This window comes from Peromyscus eremicus, chromosome 6, assembly GCF_949786415.1.
Source record: "Peromyscus eremicus chromosome 6, PerEre_H2_v1, whole genome shotgun sequence".
Classification (NCBI taxonomy): Eukaryota; Metazoa; Chordata; class Mammalia; order Rodentia; family Cricetidae; genus Peromyscus; species Peromyscus eremicus.
The window spans coordinates 104612792-104629278 of record NC_081421.1 but is presented as its reverse complement, the minus strand read 5'-3'; the positions used below and the strand labels follow the sequence as shown (position 1 = coordinate 104629278).

Sequence of the window (16487 nt, the reverse complement as noted above, 5' to 3'; positions counted from 1 at the left end):
AAGGTTGAGCTTTGGAGTTAAAAACTGAACCATAAGTGGTTTAAGCATTAATACAATGGTTCTCAACCTGTGGGTCTCCACCACTTTGAGGGGGTGTCAAATGACTGTTTCACAGGGGTCGCATATCATATCCTGAATATCAGATATTTACAGTTCATAACAGCAGCAAAATTCCAGTTATGAAGTAGCAATGAAATAATTTTATGGGTGGGGGGGTCACCATAACATAAGGAACTGTATTAAAAGGTTGCAGCATTAGGAAGGTTGAGAACTATTGCATTAATACACAGTAATTTATAAGTAATCTGGAAATTTTACATAGACCTTTCTAGAAAGGGTGACTAGATATCAAATCCCAGATCTCAAAGCTTAGGAATTGATGCTGTAATGTGTGTGGAAACTAAGGCAAAGATTAATTTATGGAGAACTGCTTTTTTGTAACTATGAAAGCCTTTTAGTACAGAAAAGAGTAAAGAATTGAAATTAGTGGTACAGGGGCCCTGATTCAAAGCGCACTGTAAGCATCATTCAGACCATCGCTTCCAAGCCTATGTCTGGATTAAGAAAATAACAAGGAATCCGGGGCAGCAGTGGCACCACCTCAGGAGGAAGAGCTAGGCGGATCTTCTGTGAGTTTGAGGCCAGCCTCGTCTACAGAGCCAGATAGATCCAGGACAGGCACCAAAACAAAAAAAACCCTGTCTCAGAAAAAAAAAAATAATAAAGGAACTGAAAAATGATAGTCCATGGTGGCAGCTTTGTCCTGGTGTGCCTCCACAGCTGGAAGAGTCCAACTGTTTTCTCTCTTCTGGGAAAGTCACTATGGTTGTCTTGACTTTGTGCTGTTCTTTTTGGTTTTTCGAGACAGACAGGGTTTCTCTGTGTAGCTTTTTGCGCTTTTCCTGGGACTCACTTGGTAGCCCAGGCTGGCCTCGAACTCACAGAGATTCGCCTGGCTCTGACTCCCGAGTGCTGGGATTAAAGGCGTGCGCCGCTGCTGCTGCTGCTGCTGCTGCTGCTGCTGCTGCTGCTGCTGCTGCTGCTGCCGCCGCCGCCGCCGCCGCCGCCACCATCACCCAGCTTGTGCTGTTCTTAAATGCATTATTATTATTGTGATAGGAATGGTAGACAATGTGGTAAAATGGTAGGAAATTCACTTAGCAAACACTCAAGTGGCAAACACTCAAATGGATGGACTCCCCTAAACCCAAAACAACCCACTAGGAGTCTCTGGGATTCCCCTCACACTTATTTTCAATTTTCTAGTTATTTTTCTTGTCTTTAGGGTATAAAGGGCACAAAGATTAGATTGATTTTTATCATGAAATAAGTTAAAAAAAACTAAGTACTGTGTTTCTATTTGGCCACTTTGTTGAATGAATCTTGTGGTCTTAGTTGCTGAGCACGCGCAGGCTCTTCCTGGCAGAGATTAACAGTGAAGTGGCCGTGGGTGAAATCCAGGGTCTAAGCAAGCCAGGTAGCATTTCCAATGAATCCTGAAGCTTGGGGGTAATACAGCATGCATTTTCTTCTTTGGTGTCTACCTGAACTTTTGACATGGTGACCTGCCATAACAAAAGACAGCAGGACACTTGATACCAACGAAAACAAAGGCTACTGAATGCTCAACTGTTAGCAAATCCAATCTCAAATTCAAGTGTCTAGAATCAAGAAGGAGATAATGGGCAAAGAAAGCTATTAAATTTTAGCTAGGGGGAAAAAGCGTGGGGCAGCTTCAGGTTCTTCTGCTTTCCTTTTTCAAACAAGGTTTCTCTTGTGTAGCACTAGCTGTCTCTAGACTTGCTCTGTAGACCAGGATGGTCACAAGTCAGACCACCTCAGACAGCAGGTGCCTATATCTGCCTCCCAATGCTGGAATTAAAGGCATATGCCGCCATGCCTGGCTCTGAATTTAATGGTTTTAAGAAGTCATAATTTGCACATAATAAAGAAAAATAGATGGTTCATACATGATGTGATTGTTTGGGTGAAGTCTGAAGTCTGTTGTTCACCATGGTTGTTTGTTGACATCAGCTACATAATCAGGATTCGTTTTGATTAACAATAGTTGAAGTTTGAATTTGTTCAGAGCATGTTCAGAGCAATGTATTCTGTAGACAGGAAGGAAACGTGAAGTTTCTTGCTTTAGACAGGCTGAGATACTCTAGTAAGTGTACAGAGTCCTCACTGTCTCTGGTCCTTCACATCCAATAGTCAGCTTGATTGATGGTAAGGCCAAGAGACCTAAATATTTGCTCTCTATGAATTGGGTTGCAGCTAATGTGAGCCATTTCCAACAATTGTGTTATACTAAATTAATACCTTTGCTGGGATGGTTTCTTCTCACAGTGGAAATTCAGAATAAAAAATGGACCCGCCGGGCGGTGGTGGCGCACGCCTTTAATCCCAGCACTCGGAGGCAGAGCCAGGCAGAGCCAGGCAGATCTCTGTGAGTTCAAGGCCAGCCTGGGCTACCAAGTGAGTTCCAGGAAAGGCACAAAGCTACACAGAGAAACCCTGTCTCGAAAAATCAAAAAAAAAAAAAAAATGGACCCTGTAGTTTGTTTTTTGTTTTGCTTTTAGTAACTTAAGTTTATTTATAGTCTTTCTGTCTCACTGTTTCTATTTCTTTGAAAAAGGATCTTACTAACTCTAACCCTGACCAGCCTTGGACTGCCTTCTAGAGATCCCACCTGCCACTGCTTCCCAAGGAATGGGATTAAAGGTGTGCCCTACCACACCCGGCTCACCTTGGCCCCAGTGTAGGTGAAAAGAATTCCTCAAGCCTCAGGCATCACCAGGCACACCTTCAATCTCCCAGCAAGTGGAGGTAGACAGATTTGTCTGGTCTACATGAGTTCTCAGGCCAGATATGGCCACTTAGTGAAATCCTGGGTTTTTTAGGTTTTATTGTTTTTCTTTCTTTCATATGAAAAACAATTACTGTTTTTTCTCCCGAGACAAGGTTTCTTTGTGTAGCCCTTGCTGTCCTGGAACTCACTGTAGCTAGTATTGAAGGAGCTTGCAGTCATGATGGTTGGGAGTGGGCATTGAATTCTGCGTTTGTGCGAGATAATTATAAGGATGAAGCTAAAGGATGATAATGGACCATCCACAGAATTATCTCAGCAATCTGGACCACTTAAGAATTTTTGCATCCATGTTCATAGAGGAAAATTGTCTGTAACTTTTCTTTGGGGGCTTTATGTGGTTTGGATATCAAGGTAACACATGGCTTACATGAAACAAACTGGACAATGTTCCTTTTGTTCTATTTGTGAATAATTTTGAGGATCTTAGACAGAAGCCTGGGCCTCTAGCAGGGGAGGCTCTTCTCAACACAGAATAGAACCAGTGATAGAGGAAACCCTGTGGGGTCACATCAGATATCCTGCATATCAGATATTTATGATTCATAATAGCAAAATTAAAGCAGCAATGTAGTTTTATGTTTGGGTCACCACAGCATGAGGGACTATATTAAAGGGTCTCAGCATTAGGAAGGTTGAGACCACTGGTCTAGACAGATGCTTGGAGCTGAATTTACCCATTAAGTATAATGAACTTTCTCACCTTGGTTTACTTTGAACTGTCTTTACATATTTCAACTGATTGAAATATGATAAGACTAGTGAAATCACACATTTATTTACAAAAATACAACTGCTAAAACAATAGTTTTTGCTAGTTGCAGATGTTGAAATGATTTCCTTGTCTATTCAATAACACTTGCCAATAAACTTGGCAACTACTGTGAATCTTCATGGTTCCATTTTTGTTTGGGTCTGATGGTATGACTAACCATGATCTATTCTAATTAGGAGAAAACGGACGGTACTGACCAGCAGACTACACTGGTGTGGTGTATTTTGTTTAGGTTTTGGTTTTTTGAGACAGGGTTTTTCTGTGTAGTCCTGGCTGTCCTGGAACTAACTCAGATCCATCTGCCTTTGCGTGCGCGTGCCCCCCCCCCCCAGTGCTGGGATTAAAGGCATGCATCACCACCATCCAGCTACAAACTTTTTTTTTTTTTTTACTGTACTTAACAGTTCAATAAACAATTAAGTTGAACCAGTGAGGATATGTGTATGCCATAAGTCTGCTTTGTATAGTGATGCATGGGATATGTATGATACTTGCTGTTAATGAAGTATACCATGAGACATTATAATATCTAATTTTCCTCAAATGGGTATCAATTCTCTTCAATCTTATGACTACTTACCAACCCATATTAGAAAACTAATGAAAGAGCTTTTTAAACATTGATTGACCCATGTTTATTACTGAAAAGCTCAAGTTCTTTATTCGGTGCATTGCAATTTCTACTAAAAATGTAAATTAGCTGGGTGGTACTTCTAAATATTTGAGATTGTTAGTTATGTGGTAGTCATCTGAAAGACATTGTGTGTGTGTGTGTGTGTGTGTGTGTGTGTGTGTGTGTGTGTGTGTGTGTTATCAACTTAGCACAAGCTAGATTCACCCAGGAAGAGGGAACCTCAATTGAAGGATCACTGCCATCAGACTGGCCTGCGGTCAAGTCTATGGGGGCATTTTCTTACTTGCTAATTGATTAGAAGGGCCCAGCCCACTATGGGCAGTGCCATGCCTAGGCAGGTGGGTCTAGGGTATATAAAGTTAGTGATAAATACTCATTTTTAAAATTAAAATGTATATGTGATAAATCACCCTAGTATTTAACTAATGTTATGTAAAAAAGCTGAAGCCAGGTGTGGCATATGCAAAGACAGGTGGATCTCTGAGTTCAAGGCCAGCCTAGTCTACAAAGGAAGTTCTAAGACAGCTAGGGCTGCACAGAAAAACCCTGTCTCAAAAAACAAACAATGAAAAATAAGGTGTTGGGGATTTAGCTCAGTGGTAAAGCCCTGGGTTCAGTCCTCAGCTCCAGGGAAGGGGGGCAGCAAAAAATATGTTAATTTTCTTTCATGTTTGATAACCTTCCCAGAGCCTGCTCTTTCTACATAGCCCTATCTCAAAAAAAGTCACTTTCTTTTTTTTAATAATTTTTTTTGAATAATTTATTTAACTTTATTTAATGTGCATTGGTGTGAAGATGTCAGATCCCAGGGAACTGGAGTTACAGTTGTGAGCTGCCATGTGGACCTAGGTCCTCTGGAAGAGCAGCCAGTGTTCTTAACCGCTGATCCATCTCTCCAGCCCCAAAAGTCACTATTTCAAAAGTTGTTTATGTGTAAAAATTTGTGACCAATTCGTATCCCTTCACTGAGAGAGAAATACTGAGTTAAAGGAAAGATATTTGAATACATTAGAATGCCAGTATAAATGGAAGCCATGACAAACTTTCTCCCACAGTTTTTGACATTAAAGCTTACACAGGTACATCTAAGTTTCAAGTGGTGACAACTTATATTCATTCCCCTCCTCCATAGATTCTCAGCACCTCAGGAGTGATGTATTTAAACCAGGCGTGGTGGCTCCTGTCTGTTCCCAGTACTGGAGGGACTAAGGCAGAATTTTTGCCAGTTCAAGGCTAGCATGGGCAATATAGTGAGTTCCAGACCATCCTGAGCTACAGCCAACCTTTTTGTTGTTGGTGGTGGTGGTAACTCTTTATTTTTACCATGTTGTGCATTTTTTACATTTATGAATTAGCATATGCATGCGGGCACATGCATGCCACTGTGCTTGTATGGAGGCTAAAAGACAATTTGTAAATCAGTTTTCTCCTTTTATCATATGGATCCTGGAGATCAAAGTTAGGTCCACCAGCTGGGTGGCAAGCGCCTTTACCTGCTGATCCACCCTACCAGTCCATTATGCACATTTTTTTACTATTTTGAGATAAAGTCTGTGTAGCCCTGGCTGGCCTGGAACTTGCAAGGTCCACCTGCCTCACCCTAGGATTAAAGGCTTTTGCATTACCACTGCAGTCAACCTTTTTTAATCCCAGCAGGTCTGAGGCAAACAGGTCTAGATAGCAAATTCCAGGCCAGGCAGGACTACACAAAACATTTAATTAACTGCATGAATTATTCATCTAAATTAGGGTTATAATGTATGCTATTCCATGGGATGCTGGTTTTGTAGACTGTTCTATAAATGCCCCACCTGTGCCTGTGAGAGGTGCTTGAGAATGCTCACTGGCTGCTTCTCAGCACATGTGGTGGCTACAACCATCAGTAACTCTTGTTCCAGGGGATCAGATGCCCTATTGTGGTCTGGATTGAGGGAAATTGTTTGAATCAAACTCAATGGAAGTGTTTAACATGGTGAAGAATTTAATATATTAATTTTCCTTTGTACTTACATTAAGTATTTCTGGGAGGTAGATTTTTAGGAACCACCAGCTCATTGTTTGGCTGTCCATGATACTGTTGCAAACTCCCTTGCTTCATAGGGGAATCTGTTTGTTTAGGGATTGCACTCACTGGTCAATTCCATTTCTTTTCCCAGGAGAGTACAGATATGGACAGCAAATTGATCATCTGAACTGGTCATCTGCATTTGCCTGTTTCAGATCTCCCTCTTCCTTTGTCAACTATTCCAACCACACTTTAAAATGACATGAAGTCACTCTGACCTGTATTTCAATGAAGCCCCAGCAGATAATTACACTAACACTACAAATTTCAGAGAACTATAATTGTATTTAAAAACAATTTAATTCCCATATTATCTCTCTCTCTCTCTCTCTCTCTCTCTCTCTCTCTCTCTCTCTCTCTCTCTCTCTCTGTGTGTGTGTGTGTGTGTGTGTGTGTGTGTGTGTGTGTGTGTGTCTGTGTCTGTGTCTGTGTTTTGAGACAAGGTTCTTTTGTGTAGCCCTGGCTGTCTTGGAACTAGCTCTATAGCCCAGGCTTGCCTCACCTGCTTCCTGAGTGTCCACCTTTTTTTCTGTTTGTATTTTGATACCATCTAAAAGGTATCATTTAGCTACATAATCTTAAAATGTTTATCAGACCTTTCAAGTTAGAGTTGTCTTTAAGTTTCTGGATATGTGGTTACGAAAGATCTCTTCCTATGCTTACTGGAGGATTTCTTTTAGTCAATTCTCTTAATAGACTAACCAGAGAACAGTCTCAACTAGTCTAGTCTGACCTTGAACTCTTCATCCTCTGCCTCAGTGGAATGTTATGGTTTCAAGTATTATGGCCAACCTGTTTTGCCTGGCTTCCTTAGGACTGGCATATAGTGAAGTATCTTGAAGCATTATAGCCCATGATGGACAATGCATTTATTGACATCTCTTACTGATTCTTAAGAATATCCCTCTTATTCTCAAGAGTCACTCTGTAGCCTTAATGCATGGTAATCATTTCCAAGACAGGAAGAAGAAAAATGACTAGATTGTCACTGATGTCAGTCAATTAAGATGAAATCAGTATGAGGGTGGAGCTGTTCAAGTTTGGACAAAACTTCTCAGACACCCAAATGGCATGTCATTTGAGGCAAAGTAGCAAGCAGAATATCTTTGAGAAAGAGCAGATTTCATGAGTATGATAGCATGTAATTCCTCAAATTCATATTGCAACTATTCACTATAAAGTTTTTCAGTAAAGGAGGCATTTTGTTTCTATTTCACATTTAAAGTGAAGCTCACTTTGGACATGATAATTAAGTTAAGTCAAACACTTTCTGCATTTTGTTCATGTATTTTGTTTTGCTTGTTATTTTGATTTTTGTGTTTTAGTTTTGTCTTTGAAGATAAGATTTCAGGTAGCCTACCCATCTCAAGTTTGCTATGTAGCTGAACATAGCCTTGAATCATCCTGCCATCACCTGATAGATGCCACCAAAACCAGCTTTCCCTTCCTTCCGTATTTTATTTCTTCCTTAACTTAGGAAGGTAAGAGATGGTACCTATATTAGGAACCAGTGCATTGAATTTTTTTTAAACAACCTGGTTAATTAAAAATTTATTGTCATTTGCCTCAAATTTCACTATATCGATGATACTTGTTCTAAGTACATAGTATTTAATAATGCCACCTGTAACCCTTCCTTGGAATACTTAAATCTGCATAAAATCCCTTATTGCTCCCTTCCAGGACTCTCTCAACATTGAGTTTATTATTTCTGTTTGAATATCAGATTAACAAGGCAAGGATATTTGTCTCCTTGATTCAGTGATGTATTGGTGGTTACAACAGTGCCTGACAAAGCAGTCTATTCAAAAAATATTTGTCATTGAAGAAAAAATGACTACCAGGATAATTATGCCATTGCTTAAAAATACTGAATGATTATAAAATCTATGGAGTTCTAATACTGTACTACTAGAAACCATTGTATTAGATTTACCTGAGCTATAAATATCTAGTTGTCCCATAAATACACTACAATGGTGTTTCTTCTCTTCTGTTCTTTCTCTGACTTGACATTTCATAATGTTTTAAAGTCCCTTTCAAGCTCTTGTACCTCAGCCCCAATATCTGCTGGCTTTAGAGAATCATGGTCTCACATTGTCTATGTCCTCTCCCTTCCTCTGAGATAGGGCAGACCTAAGGGAGAATTGAAGGGCACTTAGAGCTCCTTGTGTAAACCAGGAGGCAAATTTCGGGGCTCCTGCATTTGTGACTGACCTTGTTAGCTATTGGATGTCCTCTGTGCGAGATAGGCATCCAAATCCAGCCTCTGTCTCACAAACAGATTCTTCAGATAGGATGTCCCTGGTATTAGAACTTTCTCCCCTTTATCTGCTTATTACCATGTCAGTATCCATTTCAGTTTTGCCCACAAAGTCCACTCCATAGCCTCTTTCTGCTGTGGGGAGTCTCCTTGTCCCTTGGAAAGACTGATTCTAGATAAACTATCAGCAAAATTACATATATATAATACTTTCATTTTTAAATTGAAAATTTTAAGCACTGCATGAAGAATAACCATAAGCAAAGATAACCTGCTTATGGTTAGATTCTAGTGAGGAATGGAGTGAAAATGAAAATTTTGACTCTTAGTTTATGGATTATAAATATGCTTGTGACATTCCAACTGGATTTCATTTCCTCCCGGCCCAGTTAGTTTTTACAGACTGCAAATACTTTTTTAACTGCTGGGTGGCAATCTGAAGTGGAGTGATCTCTTGCTTCACTGTTAGTGACACCACCCTCCCTGCATTTGCCTCTTTCAGATAATCTCAAACTATTAAAATTCATCATCTATACTGCTAAACCTGGGCATGAAATGGTCCCAATGAGGATTCCTAAAAATCCCAACAGCCTCCCCTTCAAACTGTGGCACCCCAGGAAGGATGGATGCATGTGATTGTGTGTGTGTGTGTGTGTGTGTGTGTGTGTGTGTGTGTGTGTGTGTAAGCTCTTGTTTCTCCGAGGATGCTGACATACAGATTTTTTTCTTTTTTAATTTAAATTTTTTATGTGTGGCTGCTTCATCTGCACATATAACTGCGCCACTTGTGTGCCTGGTGCCTGTAGTGGCCAGAAGAGGGCATCGGATCCCCTGGAACTGGAGTTAACAGAAGATCGTTAGCCATGTGGGTGCTGGGAAATGAACTTGAATCTTGGAAGAGCCACAGTTGCTCTTAACTGCTGAACCATCTCCAGCCCCACGCATCCTTTTTCAAGAGATGAAGAACATGCCAGTTCCTCATTATTAAATGCTTTTATAAGATGGGTGATACGTTCTCCATATTCACCAATACATCAAACTACAATCTAGCCTGTTGGTATTAGCTTATAATCTCAGCTGCTTCGTTGAAGCAGGAGGATACACAGTTCAAGGACTATCTAGGCTACTGAGAAAGTTCCAGGCTTGCACTGAAAAGTTAGCAAGAACTTATTTTGAAATATAAGATAGGGTGGGAGATATGCTCAGTTGATTAAAAAGTACTTGGCTACCCAGCAGTGCATAGAATGGCTGTGATGGTGCACACCTGTAATCTTAGAGGTGCAGGCAAGAGGTCATCCTGCTGAACAGAGTTCAAGGCCAGCATGGGAATGAATAGAGGCAGCTGTTCAGTTCATCTATGGCCCATAAATTTTTCTTAGGCAAAAGTAGGAACCACACTGACATCCACTAGGAAAATTAAACTAGGGCTGCTGAGAAGACGCAGAGGTTGAGTGTGCCCACTGTGCCATCAAAGGACCAGAATTTGGTATCCAACACCTGTATCCAATCGCTTACAACTCTGATACCCTCTGCTGGCCTCAGTACGAGCATTTGCATGGATGCCTGTTACCCAGTGCTGGGGGAGTGGAGATAGGATTCTTGGGGTTTGCTGCCTCGAGAACAAGGTTGAGAGTAATAGAATAGGATCCCTGGTATCCTCTTGGCCTACACCCCACCCCCTACACACACACACACACACACACACACACACACACACACACACACACATATACATACACACATACACACACACACACACACACACACACTAAATAAATAGATATACAAATAAAATCTTTAAAAGGAAAGCAAGAAAATTAAATGGCAGAATTTGGTAGATTGAGAAGATAAGACTCCAAAGCAGCATTTGGGTTACAGGAGCCTTGTCATCAAAGACACTCACTAGTCATGCATGATGTCCATTGTCCTGCCCACTTTGAGATGGGCTTACTAAGTAATCCAGGTTGCCTTTGAGGTTTGGATCTGGGGTGATGGGCATTTACCACCACAATGGCTCACTGAACATATCTTAAAATGAATGTATACATGACGTAAATTGTGTTATACCTTGTTAATAAGACCATAACCTTGTTTTGGAGATTATTGGCATATATGTAAGAAGTGTGGCGCACGCCTTTAATCCCAGCACTCAGGAGGCAGAGCCAGGCGGATCTCTGTGAGTTCAGGGCCAGCTTGGTCTCCAGGAAAGGTGCAAAGCTACACAGAGAAACCCTGTCTCAGGGGGAAAAAAAAGAAGTGTAATCAAATGTATCACTTTCTCAGTTTTTTTTCCATGCCAAGAAATCATTCCTAACAATTTTACTAGAAGGAATAAAATTTGTCACTGGAAGTGACAGGGTGCCAAAGACTGATCCCCTAAGGCTAATGCCAGAACATGGACTTGCATTCCCCACCCATAACCAGCCATAAGTGTTTATACCTCCACTAATCTGAATAGATTCACACACAGACATGGTTCACCATTTGATGGCTGTGTGTGTGTGTGTGTGTGTGTGTGTGTGTGTGTGTGTGTGTGTAATATTAGGACAAAGAGTGAAAGGAGTATTTATAGGAAAAAAATTACTGCCTATTGTATAAATGTATTTGTACTTTTAGAGCTGGAAAATACATATCGCCTACTAAACCAGTAAGCCAAAAAGAAAACAAAAATCCCTCCAAATTTTGAGCATCATCTACAGTTTTCTATAGTGAGAGATATGGCTACCCTCTGAATGATTTGGAAAGAGTCAAATGGTGCGGAGCTACATTACAACGCTAAATGCACATTGGTGAAATGAGATGCTGATCCATTTGCACACTAATGTGCTATTTTTAAGTCATGCATCATAGTGTCTTGAAAGAGGACTGTCATAATTATGATGGATTAGACTGCAGAGTCAGCCCTCCGTGCAGTAATTGTTTCACAGATGCTGTCGATGTGACTTGAATTTATAATTAATTATTGTCACAGGCAGGAGAAAGCGCAAAATTAAACTCATAGGAAAACTGATGGCTAAGACCTGCCTTGTCTTCAGGAAACCAAAAGGCTAACTACCCCTCAAAAAAGCAGTATTTTAAATGGAGATAAATTTTTTGTTTTGATTTTTGAGACAGGATCTCTCTGCATATTCCTGGCTGTCCTGGAACTCATTATATAGACAAGTAGTAAGATTAAAGGTGTGCCATCACGCCCAGCATAAACATGCTTTGTAATCTTGGACCTCTGGTACAGTCAGCAATATTGGGTCAGTCTGTGACATTAGCTAATATCATGGAATGGGAATGGCCATAAGGATTACACATTCCTATATTTATGTTAAATTACTGTCTTATAATTCTACCCTTAAACTTTCAACAACAAAAAGGGATGTATTTATATTAATATAGTTGATATAACCACTACTTTTGATTCCTCAGACAGCCAGGCATTGTGAGGAATACTCAAGGATAAACATTAAAAAATATATATTGTGTATTGTGTTTGGCCTGCATGTATGTCTGTGTGAGGGAGTTGGACCCACTGGAACTTGGAATTATAAACAGTTGTGAGGTGCCATTGTGAGGTGTGTTGTGAGGGTGCTGGGAATTGGAGCCAGGTCCTCTGGAAGAGCAGCTGGTGCTCTTAACCTTGCGCCATCATATTTTAGGGAATCTGTAGCCACCACAGTGTAATCAATCCTAGCACTCAGTGAGATAGGAGGATCTTGAGTTCAACAGTATCAGAACAACTACAGGAACCTCACATTCCATATTAAGTGTTTGCATTTTATATTTATTTCAAACCATCTAAGGAAATGAGGCCTTGGTTAAGGATAAGTAAATGCCCATAAATCTGTTAATAACTACAGGTCAATAGACATGTATCAAACTACCTTTAGAGCATTAATACTAAATAGGCAAACAGGCCCAAATAAGGGCAAAATATGAATTTAAGGTAAAAATAAAACCTCCCCAAATCATGCATTTTCATGCTATGTGATGGGAAGGGCTTCAGAGAGCTGTCAGTACTTCTGCAGGGTCCCAGTAGGAGCCAGTATTTTCAAATGTAAATTCAGGTGGTTTCTCAGTATTCACATCTGTAAAGTGGGCAAACAATGAAATCCTTTCTGGTACTCTGAAATGCTTCATACATCATTTGGACTATAAGTACCTCATGTCCTCACTCATATTTGAATGTCATCTGAATGTCTTTCAAAGGTGAAAGGCCATTCTGTGATTCTGAGTTCTTTGTTAATATAATTCTGAAAGCCAGAAGGGCTATCCGAGTATATATGCTAAACTCAGGGAACTTGCATTTGATTTCCAAATAAACTAATAGTTGATCATTTTTCAGTAGCCCTAGGTATTAACTCTTAACAGAAATTGGTGGTGGGCAACTCTCAGTGTATGGTTATTCAATTTTTTTTCAAGTGTAGTTAAAATATGAGGTGTCGCCGGGCGGTGGTGGCGCACGCCTTTAATCCCAGCACTCAGGAGGCAGAGGCAGAGGCAGGCGGATCTTTGAGTTTGAGAACAGCCTGGTCTACAGAGCAAGATCCCAGGAAAGGCGCAAAGCTACACAGAGAAACCCTGTCTCGAAAAACCAAAAAAAAAAAAAAATGAGGTGTCATGTAAAGCAACCCTGGCAAGCTTAGCCAGCCAGGCTTGCAGGTTCCCAAAGGACATTTGGCCTATGCTTTTATATAAACTTCATAACTTTTTTAAAATAGCACCCTAATTTTGATTGGCTAATAATGTCCTCATGAGTGACATTGTCTAATCCCTCTTACAAAATTGCTGCTCAAGCTGGATATGATTGTCAGCATGGGCTCCAGAGTGAGCTCTTGTCTCAAAATTATAGTGATGATGATGATGGCATTGCTTCTCAGTGTAAATGAAAAATGTCTTCATGGAGCAAACAATATAAATAAATGGTTGCCATCTACAAATAAATCTCCAGTAATTGCATTACTTTAGAAGTGTCTAATCTCATAAATTATTTCTGTTTCTGGCCATTCACTTATAAGAGCAGATAAGAATAAATAAAATCTACATCTGTTATTATTTTCAACTGAGGAAGGAAATGCTATGAGATTTCCTGTAAAACATGGTTGAAATTTAATCCTCACTGGGTAACCTAGAGGGTAAACTTGGTATTTAGAGGTAGGCTCTTCGGAGGTGATTTAAAATTGGGATCATGGGGTGGGGTCCCCATGATGGAATCACATGATGGCAGTGTGGGGGTCAAATGACAACCTGCGGGGGTTCTAGGGTCCAGCCCAGGTCTTTTGGGATAGGGGGCTTCATAATGAAGAGGGAGAGACCAGCACACACACCACACACAGTTGCTGCCTTGGTGACATCATGCCCTGCACTGCCTCCAGACAAGAACAGCAGGCAGGCTGTTCCACTTGAGAGGGAAGAGCCAAAGTAAGCCTCTAACCTGCCCAACCCTGTGCTGGTAGCAATAGGAAGTGGACTGAGGAAAATCAGGCAAAAATAACTCCAGTAAAAGTTTATAGTTTTTTGAAAATGGCTCTTTGCTTTACAGTTTGAAAAATAACTTAATATCTTAACTGATTTTTAGGTAAATATCTCAAATACAACCCAAAGATTGACTTAACCATGACTCTGTCAGCTTTAAAAAACAAAACAACAGCCGGGCGGTGGTGGCCACGCCTTTAATCCCAGCACTCGGGAGGCAGAGCCAGGCGGATCTCTGAGTTCGAGGCCAGCTTGGACTACCAAGTGAGTTCCAGGAAAGGCGCAAAGCTACACAGAGAAACCCTGTCTCGAAAAAACCAAAAAAAAAACAAAAAACAAAAACAAACACACAAACAACAAAAGCCTGACAGCTGCAGCATCGAGGCTTCTTCATTCTCTCTGATTGATACGAATACTGCCCAAACCTGCATAATTGAAAGCACCGTACAAACGGGTATGGGATCCATAATAGTCTGAGTATTCACACAGTAAGTGGCTTAGGACTTACTAAAGCCAAAGGCAACATCACCTTTTTATCCTTGGACCCGGGCGTTGTTTCCCTGAACTATTAGCTTGCCACACAGCTACTGGGTTTACCCAGGAAATGAATTCTTGCCACAGAGTACTTCTGTTTAATTTGGTGCTTAAAACTGCTGTTGTGTTTAAGCCTTCATATTAATATGAACTTCATTTTGTTACCTTATTTCTTTGGAGCTATTATTATTATGTTTAAAAGGTTTTTGAGCTTCGTCTATTATAATTTTTACCCCGGCACTTTAAAGAATGACCAAAAATTACATGGAGTGGATTATGTAATGTATTGAATGCTTAAAATACTTCAATTCATAGCTGTAAAATTAGGTAGGACAGCACTGTATACAGAGCCTCAAGTCTTTTTTTTACCATCCCAAATGTACATATGTATGTAGCTGTAGATAACAGTTGATTGCTGTGTGTGTGGATTGGTTGTACAGTTGCCAAGAGTACATCTTTTCTTTCCTTCCCCTCCCTCAATCCCAGAACAACCCAAAAGAAATAGGATGTAATACATGATGTGGAACTTGAAATTTCCCCAAAAGGGAAAATTGGTTCTGTTTACTGTCATGCAACATAATTTATTTAATTTTTTGAGACATTTTGGTTTTAAATTCACTATGTAGCTGAAGACAACCATGACCTTGATTATCCTGCCCTCATCATCCTCTGGAGTATTAGGACTATTTGTTACCTGCCATCTGCCCGGGTTAATGTGGTGCTGGGGACTGAATGAAGCCAGCCAGGACTTTGTACATGGCAGACAAGCACTCGACCAGATGAGCTACATCCCTAGCCCATAATGGATATTTAAAAAAAAAATGAGGTCTTTACATTCTTTTTTTTTTCAGAGATGCTTGAAATCCAGTGATTCTTTTCATTCTTATGGCACATTTCAACTTAGAGTATATGTAGCAAGGGTGCAGGAGTTGAATGTGACCATGTATTCATGTCTATGTTAGGTGATGTCCATCTCACCTGTCATTTGGAACATAGAGAAAGATACTATTTTTCTTTGTGCAGTGAGGAAAATCTTTCGATTTGAATTTTATTAAGTAATGCACACTTAAAAGTATAAAAAGACAATTAAAAGCAATCCCCTTCCCATTGCTGTTCTTCAGCTGCTTTTCTGTCCATTTATGTATTTGTTACTTAGGTTTTGTGTATGTCGAAGCATTCCCTTTTTATGCAGCAAAAAGCATTCTATTTTTATGCAGCAAAAAGTTAGAAATCATATACAGTTCATCAATAAGATCTGTAAATTGTTGGGACAGCCATTGTTGAAATGAGTAAGGCATCTTTCTACGTTTGCAGATGGAGGTTCTATGTGAACGCTAGTGAGAAACTTGGGGGGACCTAGTAGAGTGGAGCTGCTGCTCACCACCAGACTGGCTGCAGTCCTTTCTCAGAACATCTAGCTGTGGGTTGTATTTCCTTCCCTACCTTTCTTTCACTCCTCAACTCTGTCCTCTATGGCAATCTTGTTGCATATACATGGAGAGAGCTTTTATAGTTTACTTGTTCTGCTACAACTGCAATATTTTATTGCCATAAAGCTTCGATTGCTTTTATGTTTTGAGGCTATAATTGCATTTTGGGAGCTACTTTACTAAATCTTTAGAGGTGATGACAGCATTTTAAGCTGGTTCTTCTCATTGACCAGTGTATAATATATTATCTTTTTGAGACAGAGTCTCAGTATACATATAGCCCTGGCTGTCCTGGAACTCCTGTCGACTCATCCATCCCCCTACCCATGTGGGGTTAAACATGTGAGCAACTGTGCCCTGCTAAATCTAATAATAAATAATTTTAGTTTTGCTTTTCAGCATTTCTATCTTATTTCTTCCTCTGTTCCATTTGTCTTGTCTAAAGAGTAACTA

The 16487-nt window shown here is 40.2% G+C and overlaps 1 protein-coding gene across 1 annotated transcript in view; it reads left to right on the top strand.

The window, feature by feature from the left end:
• The window catches only part of Tet2 (tet methylcytosine dioxygenase 2), a 78534-nt gene that overhangs the window by 40101 nt on the left and 21946 nt on the right, over positions 1–16487 (top strand). The window lies entirely within an intron of this gene.